Source organism: Achroia grisella, unplaced genomic scaffold (assembly GCF_030625045.1).
Source record: "Achroia grisella isolate CSIRO2021 unplaced genomic scaffold, CSIRO_AGI_Agris_v1 utg1062, whole genome shotgun sequence".
In the NCBI taxonomy this organism is placed as follows: domain Eukaryota; kingdom Metazoa; phylum Arthropoda; class Insecta; order Lepidoptera; family Pyralidae; genus Achroia; species Achroia grisella.
In genome coordinates, this window is record NW_026712566.1 from 3,027,491 (window position 1) to 3,047,466 (window position 19,976).

The 19,976-nt window shown below is 33.2% G+C and overlaps 1 long non-coding RNA gene across 1 annotated transcript in view; it reads left to right on the top strand.

Moving 5' to 3' along the window:
* Positions 1-2,268: 2,268 nt before the first annotated feature.
* The window catches only part of LOC131855715 (uncharacterized), a 104,318-nt gene continuing 86,610 nt past the window's right edge, over positions 2,269-19,976 (top strand). Inside the window, exon 1 of the long non-coding RNA XR_009358119.1 lies at positions 2,269-2,580. This is a non-coding gene — a long non-coding RNA (uncharacterized LOC131855715). The remainder of the gene's footprint in view (positions 2,581-19,976) is intronic.

Below are 19,976 nucleotides of genomic sequence, written 5' to 3' on the forward strand. Positions count from 1 at the left end.
ATTATTTACGCAGACGAATGTACCGAAGGTAGGAATTCCATATTTCACATACATGGTAATTGAATAGAGGTGTAACATTCGACTAGTCTAAATCCAACTTTAATAGAGTCCATTGATCGCTGAGTTGTTCTAAGGGACATTCGCTCGACTAGTTTAAATCCATCTTTAATAGAGTCTACTGATCGCTGATTTGTCGTTAAACTTATTTTTTTTGTACATGAATCTGTTAAACTCTTGTGTATTATTACCTACTATACTGAAATTGATCTAAATTGTGATAGAGTCCACGGACCGCTGAATAATTGTTACACTTTTTTTTTGTACATGAAAGTTGTCAACTCCTGTGTATAATTGTTTTTTTTTATAATAAATATCCCGAGCTCTAGTAGCATTCGCTCGACTAGTATAAATCCATCTTTAATAGAGTCCACTGATCGCTGAATTGTTGTTAAACTTATTTGTTGTACATGACTCTTGTGAACTCTTGTTGTATATTATTTTCTGAAATAAATATCCCGAGCTCTTCCAAAGAATGACGTGTTTTATTTTTACATTCCCACTCGCTCTATCCTGAGGCTTGATTCTCCTGAAATCTTATATATAAAATTCTCGTGTCACAGTTTTCGTTCCCATACTCCTCCGAAACGGCTTGACCGACTCTCATGAAATTTTGTGAGCGTATTGAGTAAGTCTGAGAATCGGCCAACATCTATTTTTCATCCCCCTAAATGTTAGGGGTAGTCCACTCCTAAATTTTATTTTATTTTAAGGCAAAACAACATTTGCCGGGACAGCTAGTAGAAATATAAATAATCTTTATTCAAAAACCAATTATACTTTTGAATAGTCTAGTTTTTTTATTCCACCGCTCATTCGTAGTTCAGCGGGCTCTTAAAATTAAGAGTGACCACTAAAATAAATTAAATAAATATCTTATCAATAAATAATCCTGGACAATAGACACAGCACCATCTAGTTCCAGGTAAATTGTGTTATGGGTACTAAACAACTGATATAAATACATAGATCTTTTTGTAAATACATACATAATATACATAAAATACACCCAGACAGATACAAACAATCAAAGTTTCAACAGAATCCGTTCAGTAGTTTTAGTCTTTCACTAAAACTACTAATATACAACTATCCATTCTCACTAACTTTCGCGTTTATAATATTAGTAAGATACTAAGAACAGCTTGTTGTGTTACAATAATTACATTGTTGTATTGTAATAAATTTAATTCAATTCTATTCTTGCGACTAGATGGCGCTGTGTGAGTGCGTGAAAGTCCTGGGGTTATTATTACTAATTCAAATTATACAATGAGTAATTTCCAGGTATTTTATAACTTTCGTACATACATATAACATAGTCTTATCAACAACACGGGCCGTTCATCTTTGTCATATCCCACGTGCGTAGGTGCACAATGAACAGTTACGCGGTACATAAAGCAGGTAATTGTTAATTCGATACAGTATTGCGCATAAATCACATCTAGTTGCGCGGGAAGTAAATCTGGACGATTTATTATGCATTACGACGGGACCACTACATCCGCGCTGCGCCCGCGCATCGAGCGCAGGAAGTGTTTCTAGAGCATCATTGACATGATCTTATTCCTATAACCATTTACGTATGCTATACTAGTAAAGAATGATCATATTTTAACAAAGTGCTATTTTATAATTATGATCTCTGTCACTATATTATTATGTTCTCTCCACTGTCTCTATATCAGATTAACCTAGTTTGGTTGACAGTCATAAGGATGCCTATTTATTACAAAGAAGACAATGACAAACATGCTGCCTTGATTTCTTTCCACGATGCTCAAAGATACCGTAATTATCTTTCTCAAAAGAAATCTGAAAAATTTATTGTGGAAGAGAAATACCTTATTTTTTCTGTTTTATACGTAGGTACCAACGTGTAAGAGTTCTTATAGTGCATACAAGCAAATCTTTGACGTGGTACCTACTAGTGTAATATTATGTTATCTGTGATGCTAGTGAAAGATACTATTAGTCCATAGTCATTCACCAGGAGATACCCAGACGTTATCGGGACGTAATGGATATGACATTTTTAACAATCCCCCCAAAATCCGTGTGCGGCCTCGTTTGAAAGACGAGATGGTTTACCACGATCCGCCAGAGGCTGTACGCGTTTATGTTAAAACAAAGGTCATTAGCGAAATATTGAAGGTAATTGCAGCGTTGTTTTGAATTGGCATTCAGTCAGCTGTCGGCATAAGCGAACGGAGCACGCGCGCCGCGCGCGCAATAGCCGCTTACGATTTTCGCGCGCAGTGAAAAAAAAAGTTAAAAAAGTCTATGATTAATATTGAATTAGTGCGGTAACGTGTTACGTTCCATGGTCAGTGCTTTTTGTGTTTTTTTTTCACGTCCATTGTGTGATCTCGACGTTGTGTTTGTGATGCCAATCTGTCATTTTCGACTCGATGCGATTAAAGATAACGCTAATTAACGAATTGGTGTTGGTTTTGTGTTGGATAAATGCGGTGAAGTGGATGCTGGATGTGTTTGAATTAACTATTGCATTAAGCACAGGTAAGGTTAACATATTGATGTTCAACGTATAGTTAAGTTTTGTTTAGTTTCTAAGAGTTAGTTTCGTATATATATTTTTTGGTAATGTTTACATTATTTGTTAATAATGAGAAAATAAAATTCCTCAATTAAATAAATTAGAGATTATATAGAGAAAATCTATTATAATTTATACATTTTTCTGTTACCTTCAAAAAGGATAACGCAGGAAAATTCAATATTAGAAAATTCAATTCTAATACAAGAAGTGTCTGTTTCAACCTTGGCCAAATTATCAAAACTCCGATGGACTCACGGATAAAATAAATTAAAATATATATATCATCATTGAATAGTAACCGATTCTGTAAATTTATTTGAGACTAGATCACCCGACAGAAGTTGCCCTATCTACTATGAATATTAAATCGCATTTAATTTTTTTTAATGTTCGGCGAATTTTTCACTTTTTATTCATAAGAACCTTCTCCTGACAATAACAAACGCAACTATACCTAATAGAATTATCGAAATCAGTCCAGGCGTTCACGTTCCCGAGAAATAATTCCTAGATACAAATTTAAACAAAAACAAACACAAACAAAAGACTAATCATTTAAAGTTCCTTATAGTTTATAACAAATATTGAAAATCATTGGTTTGGAGTTGTAAAAATGTCTGCACAAATTATTTTATAAAAAAAAAAACGCCATTGTTTTTTACAAATTAGAATTTATTAGATCAATATGATTTTTTTCTGAAAGTGATACGTACAGCTAACGTAACATATACGCTTTTTACTGAATTTATCTGAGTGATAAAGCCATCCACTACCTACTCCTACCGGCTACTCTGAAAATTTGTGCTCAGGGATCACAAAGCGGTGTGGTAACCAAACCAACCACGCAGGTTTACTTAGTAATTATATATTTACTTACAGCATTTATATAAATTAATATCATAATATTTGTCAAACAAATATATTTCTTTCTATATTCAATTTGGAAACTGACGGTATATTTGCTTTTATAAGTGCCTGTAATAACGATATTTTGATTAAATATCAAAATATTTGTGGCTAAACTGTTCATTCGGTAAGATTGGGCTCAAAAAGACTTGTGTCCAGAGCCGTCATTTTTTATATTAATAAAATAAAAATTAATCGCAATTTGCTCCAGCGCAAACACCTGTCAGACTTGATTGACAAAGTTGTGAAGTTCGTCTCTGGTACTCACTAGTACTTTGAATCTCTAGCATTATTTGGTAAAATGATTTCATTGTTAAATTAATAGCAGGTAATATCTGGCTGCAATTTTTCCGGCATTATGGCAGAGCACTGACTGTGTCCATTACTCTCATTGCGGCTTACTTCCGTGACGTTTTTATTTAGTAAGTATAATAGATGCTAATAGGCTAACAGTTTATTTCAAACTAAACTCTAATACAAACATATTAAGATCGAAAATGTTTCTATAATATGAGTTTTATGGAGTCGTGAATGTGAAAACGTAAACTGTGCGTGCATTTAACATTTAACTGTATAAACTTTATTATAAATAATAAATTTAATTAAGTAGGTACTTAAAGACAAGAATACAAATGAAATTTACTGCGTTTTTAATTTTTTTTGTCTTGCTTTATGATGTTTTGACGGGGCACTCTATCAAATTGAATTTACAAGTAAAATTTGGCATATAGTACGGCTTAGGGTACTTTATTATGGTCAATCGGCCTCGTACAGCCACTGCATTACTTCCGATTGTCGCAAGTACGATTCCTGGCATAGTACAAACATTTGTATTCATAAATATGATTGTTTGTATTAGTCTGGTTGTTTTCTATATACATTATGAAATAAATTGAAGTATTTATATCATCTGTCTAGTACCCATATCACAAGCTCTGTTTAATTTGGAACTAGATGGCGCTGTGTGATTTGTCGTACGTTATTATTATTATAACCGTAGATTATTTATAGAGTTTTTTGTTCGAACTATTCTAATGCTATTATTTCCCATCACTATCTATCTTTCACTATACAAGTCGAGGTCGACTGTGTCACTCTCTAATGCGTAATCGAAACCTTTCTATTCTAGTATTTGTTTATTCCATTGCGCCGTTATGTAGGAAGACATGCCAAAATTGTTTATCAAACATGCCATGTATTCAGATCAAACAAAAAACGAACATTACGCGTTTTTTTATAATAAGACGGTGGTAAACAAGCTTACTACACATCCCTATGGTAAACGGTTACCGTAGCCAATTGACGCCTGAAACACCAGGGGTATCACATGCGCGTTGCCGACCCTTAAGAAACCTTAATATACCCTTATATAAAAACCTAATGTTGTAGGCTTTCGAAATAGAAATAGACTAAGAGAGACGAACTTCTTAGCATTCCGTGGATTCACCATGTCAGTAACATCTAGTTACTAGTACTGGGAACTGCTCAGAGTTTCCTTCTCTGCCACACGATGGACCCGGCACCCGCACGGTGAATCCAGGGACAACAAGTTTGTCTCTTCTACATTAACATAACACGCCTTCGCTTTACGTCAACCTCAATTTTCTTCCTATTAGCAAATTTCCCCAAATTTTTGTCCACCGCTACAAACTCCCTACTTTTTAGGGATCCCCAAATCTGGCTGGGGATGAAACAGTATGCATAATCGGGTGTTAAATCGTGCGTCGATGCTTTTAATATGCAAATGTAAATTATTACAAGAGCCATGTCTCTTGTTTTATGGTCATTAAAACATATTTCTTTTTATTACCACCGCGACTGGTTGTCAGACGAGGTTGGGTTTAAGGAAGTGTATGAGAATATATGTGTATTTTATCTATATGATTAATCTGTTATAGATTACAGATACATAATTTGTTTATTGTAGTTTAGAAAAATATTATTAGAAATAGAAATAATCTTTATTCAAATATTTGGATAGTCATATGTTTTTGATTCACTCGCTCCTTTGTAACACAGATTCATCACAAGAAGAATGAACAGGAAACTCACGTGTTGCTCTTTTAAATAATCGTTGTAATTTTATATTTTTAAGTAGATACGTGTGAATATAAACCACCAACTAGCACTAATTTATTAGGATCAAATATTAAACATGCAATAAGATTCGGACTTTGATATGTAGGTGATTATAAAATGGGATGCATAACATATTCAGGATTCTAAATACAAGTGTGTACATTATCGTGCAATAATAGTGTATTGTATATATATAACTTTTTATATAAATAAACTTAGAATTAGAATTTATATAATTACATAGTATAAAATAAAAGTTGCTGTTGTCCCTATGTATGCTTAAATCTTTAAAACTACACAACGGATTTTGAATAGAATAGAATAGAATAGAATAGAAATAATCTTTATTCAAATAAACTCATTACAAGCACTTTTGAATAGTCATATTTTGATTCTAAAGAATGCAGATTCATCACAAGAAGAATGAGCAAGAAACTTGTGTGTTGCTCTTTTTAATAGATGTTTTTTTTTATATAAATAATTACAGTTACAAGTAAGAGGCATGCGATAATCAACATAGAAGTCGCTACGCACTCATTATTAATGTAATCAGATAATATTGTCAGTGCTATAGATTTAAAGTTTTTCTATAAAAACATTATTATCGTTAACGAATTCTTCAATTTTATAGTAAGCTTTTTTGCAAAGGAACTGTTTTATTTGACATTTAAATCTTTTTTCTGGCAGATTTATAACAGACTCTGGTATTTTATTGTAAAACCTTACGCAATTGCCATAAAACGAATTACTAACTGTTTTTTAATAGATAGAGTGATTCAAGAGGAAGGTACATGTATTATATGTATGTATTATATGTAATACATGTACACCCGTGCGAAGCCGAGGTGGGTACCTAGTCTAAAATAAAAGTAATATACTCCTTATAATATTAGTAACCCGCAAGTAAAAGTCTCGTCGAAATTGGCCTAGTCGTTTCTGAGATTATCTTATAATATAGCAAACAAACTTACAGATAAACAATTTTTTTTGTACATCTGTATTTACCGTATATATTTTATACGAACTTCAGTTTTATTTATTTGTATGTATTATATTATATTACGGGATGGACCACAAGTCTAATAGTAAATCTTATTATAAAGCAATGAAATCCTTAAAAGAACTTGCATTAAAATGTTAAAGTCAGCCAAAACAACCTTTTAATTATATACTAACCAACTATACCGATAAGTTACATAATATGAATAACGTTATAGAATTACAGTTTTTTTATTTATTAATACAAAAAAACAGACAAATGTGTGCGTAATACGTGCATAATCACGCCAAAAAAGGCCAGCGGTCAAGGATAATGGTTTGCAAAAAATGTTTGTGAATTAAATATTACTATATTATGTAACTATTCATGTATAAATAAAATATATTACTATATATACTGTTCTAAATTTGATGCGGTCATTATTTATGTGTAGGTATAATTAGTAAAAGATTTTATTTACCATTTACCCGCTGCTCTTTGAAACACTGCCTAAATATCGGGATAATCAATCCAAATAAGATCCCACGACTAATATTTAACTAATTATTACTATATATATTCTTAGATATATATATATATATATAATTCTATTATATATATTCTTGACGGCCTCGGTGGACTAGCGGTTTCGCACACCGCCGTACTTCCGAAGGTCATGGGTTGGATTTCTCGCACATTACAAACATTTGTATTGTTGAGTATGATTATTTGTATCCGTTTTTTGGGTATTTTCTATGTATATTATGTATTTTAGTCCTATGTGAATAAATAATTTTGAGTTTTAGTAAATTTTAAATGTTTATTGAATATGCGTCAGTATCTAAGCTAAAAAATAAATCCCCTATAAAACCTTTGAAAAATACGAACTTATATTTAGCTAATAGGGTATTTTTTTTAAAGGGGTAAATTAGTACATGTGTTTTCTTAATAATTTTTATTAAATTAATAAATTTTGTTTTAAAAAAATTATAACCTTTATTATTTATTAAACCTTATTATGTTCGTCCTTATGTATATCATAAGGACGAACATAATAAGGTACCTACTAAGGTTGCCTGGAAGAAATCGCTTTTTAGCGATAAGGCCGCTCATTGTTACCTCTTTGTCTTGTCTATTATTGTGTTTTTTATCATTTTACATATAATTGTGTATGTAACTGTATTTTCTATGAAAAGAACAATAAGGAGTTTCATTCATTTATTCATTCAATATACATATTAAATTTCATACATATCTGATTAGTCGTGTCGTGTGTTAATTACAACAGACGGAAAGACTTAAATTTATATATAGATACTAATGCAAAGCCAAACTGGCTGTATCTCCTCATGGTATAATAGACAAGATGCCGTGAGAACGGTAACATCGAGGACTTTCCGTCCGTATGTCCCGAGCTGTTTTCATAAATTATCGCCTCACGACTTGACATCGCTGAGATAGTATTGATTATAAATTGTGTAAGAGTAACCTATAAACTTATTATGTTAACGATGTCGCTTATAGTTTAGTGGTTTAGACTACCGATGGTCGCGGGTTCGATTTCACCTACAGTACATTTTTATTTGTATTCGTTAGTATGATTGTTTGTATCGTTTTAGGTATTTTTTATGTGTATAATATGTAGGTCTTTACAGAAAAAATATCTAAGTATTTATATTAGTTGTCTAGTACCCATAACACATGATCTGCTTACCGTGGGACTAAATGCTGTGTTAATTGTCTAAGGTTATTTATTTATTTAAGAAAAACAAAATATATATGTATTTGTATCAGTTATTACAAGTTTTAGATAGCTTAACTTGGGTCTAGGTGGCGCTGTTTGAATTGCCCTAAGAATATTATTATTATACTCTAGCGGTTTAGACTTCCGATGGTCGCTGGTTTGAATCCTCGCACAGTACAAACATTTGTATTCATGAGTATGATTGTTTGTATTTGTCTGGGTGTTTTCTTTATGTATGTACTAGCTATGCGCCCCAGCTTTGCATGTGTGTACATGTATTATATATATAAACCTTCCTCTTGAAACACTATCTATTGCTAAAAAGTGCAATATTCCGTTGCGTATTTTAAAAGATATAAGCTAACAGTAAGCGACTGCGACATTATTTTACATTACATATAAAGATATTGTTTGCCAATCGTAATAGCATTTGTTGGTAGATTTAAAAAGTAAGTTAAGCAAGTTGTAATATATTTTTACAACTTAGTAAAGTAAGTTCTAATGTGATTTGTATGCCTGTCATAAATTTATTTAGTATATAAGTAATTTATTGTATTCAGGTTTTTTTAGTACACAGTCACATTTTTTAATTTTATAAGTCATTGTTGTTTTTAATAATAAATAAATAAAAATAAATATATGAATACGTGAACCAAAAATGTTGTACCCCTTTTTTTTTACAAATATAGCGCGGATAGAGGATTATATGTCCAGACATGTGGCGGCGTGGTGGGCCGGGTCATTGGGCTCCCTAAAATATGGTCGAGTGCAGTGATGGCTGGCTCATCCGTCATACTCGTGAACGAGTGCTGCTTGTAGGGACTGGTCTGCTCTTATCACTACGACTGATTTAATCTTATTGCATATTTATATTTGACCCAAAAAATTTGTGCTTGTTGGTAGTTTGTATTCACACGTTTCGACTTGTAAATGTAAACTTAGAAGGATTATTTAAAAGAGCAACACACAAGTTTCTTGCTCGTTCATCTTGTGATGAGACAGAAAGAAAAAGTGATAGATAAAAAACAAATTGTTATGACTATTCAAAAGTGTTTAAAAAAGAATAAATGAAGTACAGTTTATAATAGAGAAGTACAGACGCTAATTCTTGAAAAGGATTTTAATGCAGTTTTAAGCAATAGATAGAGAGATTCTTTTTTTTTTAAATTTTTATTGTCTCTCTATTGTTTTTATTATCACATTTTTTTTATTATAAATATTATCTAGTACTTCGGCCACGATTTGATACGGCCAAAGTTTTAATTGCTTAATGTGTTCGATAGAGTGATTCAAGAGAAAGGTTTATATGTGTAATACATGTGTGTTGTAGTATAGAATTTCAAAGTTTTGTAATGCATCAGTGCGAAGCCGGGACAGGTCTATAATAAATATCTCGGATACTATATTATCGCTAGCGAAAATTAGAATATCGGATAGTACAGGCGGCTACCGAATGGCGAGCGTCACTCGCAGAACGAATTCTTGATTGGATCCGCCCGAGTTACCGCGACCTTCCGCCGTCGTTGCTCGTCTGATAACTGTAGAAACTGGTCTGCTGGCCGCTCTAATAGGATTCGGTGTGTTTTTCTATACTTTTTCTCGGGCAAGTGCGTATAGTAAAGTTGTGCGCTCTATACGTACCTCAGATACTTCCCGCGCGATGTGCACAGTTGTTGCGACTTTTTCATTAGAATCAAATAATAAAAAAATCTATGTAAAATTATTAATTTTCTTTTATAAATGAGTTTGCGCTTGTTCTTACTTCATATGGTGGGAAATTATGGCAAGACCTAGAATGTAGAGCGCTTATTTAGAGAAAATCTAGGCACAAGTTTTCGTAAAAAACTCAAATTTGACTGGTAGTTTAATCTTATTGTAGTGTAATATTATAAACGCGAAAGTTTGTGAGTACAGATGGATGTTTGTTACACTTTCACGCAATAACTACTGAACGGATTTCGATGAAATTACAGTAATATAGCTTTTATGTACATCACAATAATACATAGGCTACAAATCTCATGCGAGTGAAACCGCGAGCCCTAAAATGTCCTATATGAACAATTAACTCACATGTCAGCTCCATACAAATATGTAGTTATAATAAAATACCGCAAGTAATTCGAGAGATGGCATTAAATAGATTTTAAAAGAACTACACCAATGGCTCGTAAAATAATTTTACTACTCTTTTCAAGAATTGGCTTAACATTTAATCTTCTATATTTATAATGTTATTTATTTGTCATGTACCTAATCGCTAAGAATTATAATTTGCATGCCTCCTGAATGAGGCGTACATGTACCTAACACGTGTAAGATCTTTATTGTAAATGTTCAAGCAAATATTTGTCTATCTATCTATAAATGATTTTAATTTTGATTTGGTGGGATTAGATTCGATTCGATTCGAATTTAAATAAATAAATAGTCGTGGTCGAGTAGAATGAGTAGTCATGCTCACACAAATGTCCAAACATGTGGCGGCGTGGTGGGCAATATGAAAGAGCAACACACAAGTTTCTGGCTTGTTCTTCTTGGGAAGAGAAAATGAGCGGTTTTTTATGACTTTCTACTGTTAGGGTTTTCTATTCTATAAATGTCATCAACAATGACACAGCCCATCATGATTCCATTCTTGTCATTTTACATTGCACAATCGATTGCAAAGCAACGTTTTAATTTATAAATTTCCTTCCGCTATCGATTTGATAATCGAATGAGATGATCGGATAATTAGGTACATACCGAATATCACCATCGCATTCTTTCTCTATTAGTTGTTCTGATGAATTAACTGATAGTCACATTTGCACACAGACGAAGCCAATAATTGTAGGGCTGTCTCTTTAGAATAGTTCGAATGGGGTCAAATGTTTAAAAATTATTGAACAAAATATTTAAGACATTACAATTATTACAGCGTGTTATATATTTTTAATCAGAAAATAATTAGTATGTAATAAACCCACTTGTAAAAAATATGAATATAATTATAGAGACAAATATTAGACATAGACACCCGTGTAAGTATCCAATGTAAATAAACAGATTAAAAAAAAATTCAGTTGAGTTTCTTGCCAGTTCTTCTTAATTGAATCTGCTTACCGAACTGGACGGTAATGGAAAAATTGTAATACAAAATATCTGACGTTCATAAGCGGGTAAAATATCCTATATGAATAAATAATATTTGATTTAGAATTAATCGTAATAATAAAAATTTATAAAGCATGGAGTGTAGTTTCTGTGACTTACTTTCTAAATGTTACGGTTTTTTTTTTATAAATATTAACATTATTTTAGTAATCATAATATTATTTGTATTACTAATTCTGTTTTATTTTTATAATACTAGTATAGATGTGTAAGTATATGGCAGCCCTGGTTTGGCTGTTGTTTGTTCCATATTCTATGTAGAGGTACCGAGAGCGTTGAACTCGATGGCTTGACATCGGTTCGTCTTATAAGTTCGTCTCGCAAACTCAACGCGTAGGAATTTAGGTATAACAAAAGACTGCATACCGAACTGCAGTCATGCCTCAAGCCTTAATAGAATGCAAAATACATTAATATCTGTATACATACCTACAAAATACATAACCGCGGTGGTTTAGTACACTGCTTTACATCCGATGGTCGCAGGTTCGATTCCTCGCATAGTACAAACATTTGTTTTCATAAGTATGATCAGTTTGGGTTTTCGATCGATTTATGCTGGCGGGGCACTTGTAAATGGACTGGACACACCCTACACTACACCCCTAAGTAATGAGGGTATAAGCAATTTATATTGTACATTTATATGTACCCTCATATAGTACTCTATACTTGCTATTTGACTGTACATAGAATATGAATATACATACATTTCTTTATCTACAAATTTATCTGAATCTATGTACACTAATATATATGGCATGTACCCATGACACTACGTCATTGGCTACTGCTTACTGCGTAGGAGCATTCTATTGAGTTTCTGTCGGAGGCACATTCAGGTTAGCAAAAAGTAAACATTGAACATTAGTCGATGTCGAATCAACACAGAAATAACTATTTAAACGTCTATGATGTACCTTTTTTAATGGGTGAAGTAATAAAAATGTAAATGTAATTTAGACTCTATTTTGCGCAATATGGGCCGTTGTACGTTTAGAGCCGAGACTACTAAAGTAGCCAGCCAAGCTCCTCCTAAAAGCGCAGAAGCCTCCTGATATCACAGGCTTCAAGGAGCGACCTCACCATTCCATGGATTTGTGTTCGTTGTGTGGCCACTGCTACGCACTCCAGGATTACGTGAGCGTCCGATTCTTCGCAAACCCACAAAGGGGTCTGTCTGTAGCACCTACTGTGTACAGGTGTTTATTTAACAGTTATTGATGGATGAATTAATAATAAATGATAAGAAAGAGAAATGCTTGTACCTACAGTAGAGCGCAGGGACAGAAGTATATATAAAAAAATACTCATAGTTTAAATATGGATAAGCAAATCTACAAAACTGTACAAAAATATCTAAGTATTTATATCAGTTGTCTAGTACCCATATCACAAGTTGTATCGTGGGAGGAAACGAACCCGGCACCATCGGAGGTAAAGCGGTGTACTAAACCGCTAGACTACCGTGGCCGGCAATATAAACATTTACAAATAACATATGAGGGTGTAAATTTCTTATGTCGTATCTACTGCTAATAAATAAAATGTATTAAAGTAAAAAATATAATATAGCTCAGTAAGTACCAATAAACCATGGGAATCTGAGTTTTAATTGGACGATGGATTTAAAAAAAATGATTCTTTTCTTGCACATAGCGCCGGATGTATAAAACAATATTTCTTTATTGAATTTTTAAGAGCGCCTCACCGGATATTACTTCGGCTGTGCAAGGATATGTCTTGATGAATTTATTACTTAAATGTACTCATAAATCTGAATAATAAACTAAATAATGATAATGATAACCTTGGATAATTCACAGTGTCATCCAGTACCAAGTTAAGCAAAGCTTGTGTTATTTTTTTTTTAAGGATGATTATGGAATGGTGGGCCCGCCTGCCTTAACGGTTTACACTGGCGGGAGGATGATAAGATGAGCATGAGGTCAGGTCAGTTAGCCCATCGTGACAAATTCAGCAAGAATTGATCACGATGGTTTCCAGGAACCGCGTGGAGGTCAACCTGACATTGTTAGTAATGAGTCATGAATCCACATTACTAATCCACATGACCTCCACGTGGTTCCCCCTGGAAACCATCGTGTTAAATTCCTGGTGAATTTGTCACAATGGGCTCACTGACCTGATCTCATGCTCATCTTATCATCCTCCACTGGTGCCCCGTCAGCGTAGACCGTTGGCGCGGGCGGGTGCACCATTCTATTATCAACCCTCAAAAAAAAAAACAATCCCCTTCCCCCTAAGCTTGTGTTATGGGTACTAGGTTACTGCTACAAATACTTACACATAATTTCTATTTATTCTTACAATGGGTGCTAGCAATATACCATGTCAGGGTGACCTCTACGCAGTTCCCTACTGGAGACCATCATGGCAAATTCTTGGAAAATTAGTCAGGATGGGCTAACTTTTACCATCCTTCATAAATACGAAATTTGTGCCCTGCCAGCGTAAACCGTAGGTGAGTACACTTTGTAATATTGAAATAAGTTATGGCGTAAAATGTGTTTTTATGGGCCTTTATTTAAGTACAACGGAAGCTTGGTTATGATGATAAATCGAAGATTTTAAATGTATTAACATAATATGTAATACATATAAGTAAAATTGGAGTGTCTGTTTGTAATATTGAAATAACCATTTTTTACTACATGCATATGAATATAAATATGGTACATACACCAAAATAACATTTTTTTATAATTTTTGTCTGACTGTCTGTTTCTTCCGACTAATCTCTGAAATGGCTGGACCGATTCTGAATGGACTTTTATTCACAGGTAGCTGGTGTAATAAGGAGTAACTTGGTTACTTTTATTTTAGAAAAGTAAAGTTAATTTCCCCGCGGAGGAAGTTGCGGGTACAGCTAGTTATTCATAAAAAACACACACAAAATTTCACCCTAATAGGTCAAGCTGTTTAGTAGGAGCACATATGATATGTAGCAGTTAATGTATGTACACTAAAGATCAAAATAAGACATTTATATGAGCAATGGAACATGCTCAATAAAACCGTGACACGTCCGACGAATTACGGGGCAGGTCAAGGTTGCAGCCGATGTTAGTGTGTCTGGTTGTTATTACATTGTTATGACAGACAGACAGATTGAGGAAATCTTATATTGTATTTAAATTTGTAGGTATTAGAATTATAATAACATTAGTTCTAGAAGAACATTAGACTCAGTCGACATCACCTTTAGGCTTTATTGTTGTTGCAAATATCCTCATCTATTACTTTGTTACATATCTATTTATTTATTATATTTACGTACAATATTGATAGAGTTAACTTTTTAAAAATGTATTACAAATTAATGTGGGTGTAATAAAGTCAGAGGAAAGCCGGAAAAGAAATGGATGAACTGTGAATGATTGATTGATATGATTCGCCAAGAAAGAGAGTAAATAACGAGATTACTACGAATAGGGATGAATGGAGGAGAAAATGTGAGAAGAAGCAGATGATGATTACAAGAGCCTCCTGTAGCATGGGAAACATATATACTTAAGGATCATGCAATAAAAACAAGTATATATTACGAACTAATAAATGAGTTAACAAAAATGGTTATGTGATTATCCCGTCGAAGTGGGAGCGTGAGGTATACCAGTAAAACTTTCACAATCTTCTATTAGATCTTGGCATATCTAAAACTGTAACACTAGAACGTGTATCTAATTCTGCACTTGCAGGGCCCTACCAGATTTGGCTGTGTAGGGAGAGAAACACGAGCGGTGAAAGTAAGTGTTCAAGTACGTTAGCAAATAAGCTTCTTAAAACTACACCCAGTTCACAAGTCCCGGAAACTGCTCGGAGTTTCCCTCTCAGCCACACGATGGAATGGAATTCTAAGAAGTTCGTTTCACTTCAATGCACAATACAAGTATAAAAAGTATATTGTCAAAATGTCAAATTTATTCGCTTCCAAATTACTGATTTAAAATAAGTTGTTAAATTAATTATTATTTGTTATTTTTAATTCTGATATTATATACACCGTCATATATTCAATCTTTCATTACTATTTACTCCTTCTGTATATCAACACGCCAACTAAACCACATACCTTTACTAATAGTATACAAGGCGATTTTCAATTTTTTTCATTGATTTTGCCGGCAGCGGCAGCTACTACAGGAGTTTGTGGTGAATTAACTATTATCGCACGGCAACACCGTTGCCTAGTTACAAGTGTAAAAAGCACTAATTATGATGGACGACTGAGCTTTGAAGCCGGCTACCGCAAGGAAAACCCCAAGTAGCGCCCGTGACTTGTGACACGGGTGTAGATTTAAGAGGCCCTTTTAGACTGCATTAACACTCACCTTCACTACTTGCAGCTTCCCTCCAGGCCCAACTAAGACCGGGATAAACCCATTGCTAATACAATTCACTTTAATATCCAAAACACAACTGGCTCGCTCTGCGCTCGTCGACTGAATGCCGCGGCTCACGCAACGAAAGAGGATTATTCAACTACCGACCTCCGTATTTATAGACCAAAGTCAGTGTAGTAGGTTGGTCTATAAATACTAGATGGCGCTATTTACAATATTCGTAATAATCCTTACATTGTGTACTTCATTAGTACTAAAAACAAACTACCTTCTTTTAATATCTTTTTAAAATATCGGATTTTTTCTACAATAATGATGTGAATTCTAACACAAGTGAACAATAAAATAACAAACCTGTTATTCGAGACCGAATCGCTTACTTGTATATATATTCATTGTAAATATTTCGTTATTATAAATATGTACATAGCCACAACCTGGTCTCATTCCCTTCATCTCCCTTTTCCTGGCGCCGCTGCTACACGAACACACACAATCTACATAAATAATAATAAAAGTTGCTTTCGATTCCATACTTAAAAATATATAAAGTACTTAAACATAATAAATATACCAAAACTTTTGTTTGCAACCTATAACTAAAGCCAGCATCCAAGCACAAGCTGTGGCTGCAATAGGTGAGATTGCGGTACCGTCATGAAGTCCATAAAGTCAAGTCACATAAATGGAGATACTAGTGTTGTACTATATATATTATTATGTCGATGTACAAGTAGGGAATTAAATTTAACACAGTACAGTGCAAATCGTGCAACATAAAGGCCGACACTACACTACACTACACTACACTACACTATACGCGTATAAAGTTGAACAACTTCATTAAGTCGCGACACAAGCCGGTAACTTCCTATAATGTAAATACGGAGGCTAGGTCCTCAACTTTGCCAATAAGACATGTGGCGCCATTAATTCTAAGTCCAGTTTACACTTGTCGGGTACATACTGATGTGTTAAGTAAATGATTGGCAGAGACAACTAACTGATCTCCGATTTAGTTTAGGGTCAGTCTCCTATGATAACATAGCCATCGAAGCGTATATAGTGTATTGATGGCATCAGTGGTCTAGAGGTTTAGCGTACCGCCTTATTTCCCATAGTAGCGGATTTGATTCCTTGCACGATATTATTTGTATTCATAAGTATGATTATTGCTGGTCTGGGGTGGTTTCTAGGTATTAACAAAGAAATTATATATTTCTACTAGCAGAATTTGATGGAGGACGACAAAAAAGATTCTCTTATCATATCTTAATATTATAAACGCAAAAGTTTGCGAGTATGGATGTTTGTTACGCACGCACTCTTTCACGCAAACACTACTCAACGGATTTTGATGAAACTTTACAATAATATATATATGCTTATGCATCAGAATAACATACAGCCTATATTTTTTATTGAAATTTTACGCGAGTGAAACCGCGGGTACAGTAAAAGTATAAGTAAGTAGTAAAGAACAATTGAAAAGATTGGAAATCGTGAAAAGATTGGATGCAAACTGCCATGAATAGAGAGGGTTGGCGGAAGATGGAGGAGGCTTTTATCCGAGGGTGTCCCCCTCGCATAAAAGCCTCCTCCATCTTTCATAACAAGAAAGTGAAATAAACCAAAAATATAATATTGTATTATTTTTGGTTTGTTTATTTTGTATTATGTGAAAAAAAACTATAATAATAATAGCAGAATATCAGCGCTGTAGATTTATACAGATAAATCTACAGCGCTGATTTCTAAGGTAGGTATTCTATATAATTACTTATTCACCTTTACGGCACATAAGGCCTTCCATTTCTTTATATGTACATTTATTTTTTCTTTACCTCATTTATGCTATGTGTTTGTAATTGGTAAATAAAGCATTTGTCCATCTTTATCTATAGTCTGCACTTGACACTAGATGTCGCTACATGAATTGTCAGAGCTTATAATTATTACTCTGCATAAGCATCTGCATTATTACTCTGTGATTATACTGCCAAAACTCACCTTCCAAAATGATGATTGATTTAAAATTTCAATGACATGTTTCTTTATTCGGAAACGAACATTTCGTAATATATTAAGAGTGTCAGCAAATCTGTACATTTAAGTAGTACAACATAGTACATCGGTTGTTTGCGCCTCCGCGCAGTTGAGTAATGTTTGAACAATATGGATTGTGCCCGTAAAGACTCTTGCGCATACGGGATGCCTTTAGGTTATGTTTGCGCATGCTTCACCTATTTTGTAACGTTTGTTTTGCTGTTGCTAATTGTGTGTTTTACAATTTATTATTTGATAAACAAAGAAAACAAATGGACACACAGACTCTTTGTTATAAACAAATACTAAAGGTGGATCTTATACAAAGTCTGTTACTTACCTTTGTTACATAAATATTACTAACTACTAACTAACTACCTAATTAGTAACTTTAGTTAAACGGAACTAAAGTTAGTAATTCGTTGTATGGTAATTGCGTAAGGTTTTACAACAAACTACCAGAGTCTGTTCTAAATCTGTCTGAAAAAAGAAAATCAAATGTCGTACAAAACAGTTTCTCTGTAAAAAATGCTTATTATGAAATTGAACAGTTTGTAAATGATAATAATGTTTTTTTGTAGAAAAAACTTAAAATTAATAACGCTGACAATATTGTCTGATTGCACTTAGAATGAGTGCGTAGCGGTTTCTATATTGATTATCGCATGCCTCTTACTTGTCATTGTTTAATTATTTATTTAGAATAACATTTATTCAAAAGAGCAATATACAAGTTTTTGCTCATTCTTTTTGTAATGAGTCTGCTTTCCGAATGAGTGGTAGAATAAAAAAATATGACTATTCAAAAGTTGAGTTTATTTGAAGAAAGATTATTTCTATTTCTATTTGTCTCAATTATTTCTACCGCCTATCTATGTGCATTGTAATCTATTTTGATTGAGACATAGGGCAGTGAAGTTACAAGAGATTGAGGTATGACATCATATCAGTCCTACGGAATCGCAACGTATGAGTCGTATGTACTCGTTTTGGTTGAAAAGGGACATGGGCAGAGAAATTACAAGAGTTGGAGGCATGACATCTCAGTCCTACGGAATGACAACGTATGAGCCGTATAACGAAACCTTTTAAGAGAATTGGGCGGAGGAGGAATATGAAATTTTATAGTTTATATAGAGAAAGAGTGCAGAATGCTAATATATTTTTTTATTATATATAATAATAAAAAATTACATACACTACCATATATTCGACACAAGCATAGAAGTATAGTCTTTAACAGAATCTTAATAATGTTCAAACTTATAATTTAGATTATTTATGATTGAATTTCGTCCACTAGGCCGCAACTAGTATGTATAATTTCACTAGAATTAGGAATATCTATTTCTATGTAATAAAGAAAGATGTGTTAATCACGTGTCTGGCAATATAATAATTAATCAATCAGATTCGTGTAAGTGTTACATAGCTGAATTGCAATAATCAATTTATCGCAACAGAGTCACGTCACGTGTAGAAATAATTATACATGTGTAATCATAGATCTAATTATAATTATTAATGCAACTAGGGTTGCCAGATCGGCAAACCTAATAGCCGGACAGACCAGCCAGTTTGGCAGGACATTTGGGTAAAGAGGCCGCAATGTAGGGTAAATAATTAAGAATTTTCTGTCTCAGTATTAATAGATACGAGAATTTTTTTTTTATTATTACATAAAAACTTATTATAACCACAAGTCTTGTTAAATTCTGATGAAATTAATATTATGATTATGATGAAAATAATTAATTATTAATCGGTCAAATAAAATCAGCAGTTAAAAATTAATTCTAGATAAACATTTTAAAACTTTTCTTAAATTCTAATAAACACAAATAAATCTTATTTATTGGCTGTTACTTCAAAAAGGAAAGCAAATTGAAAAAATCAATCTAAACCATACAAAACTTTTGTTTAAGTTAAATAATAAAAATAATTATTTGTTTTACAATAAAAATTGATGTAAAACGACTATCAAAAGCCGAAAAAGCCGGATATCGTTTATATTGGCCGGACACGCAATCAAAAAGCCTAATTATGTCCGGCTTATCCGGACGCCTGGCAATCCTA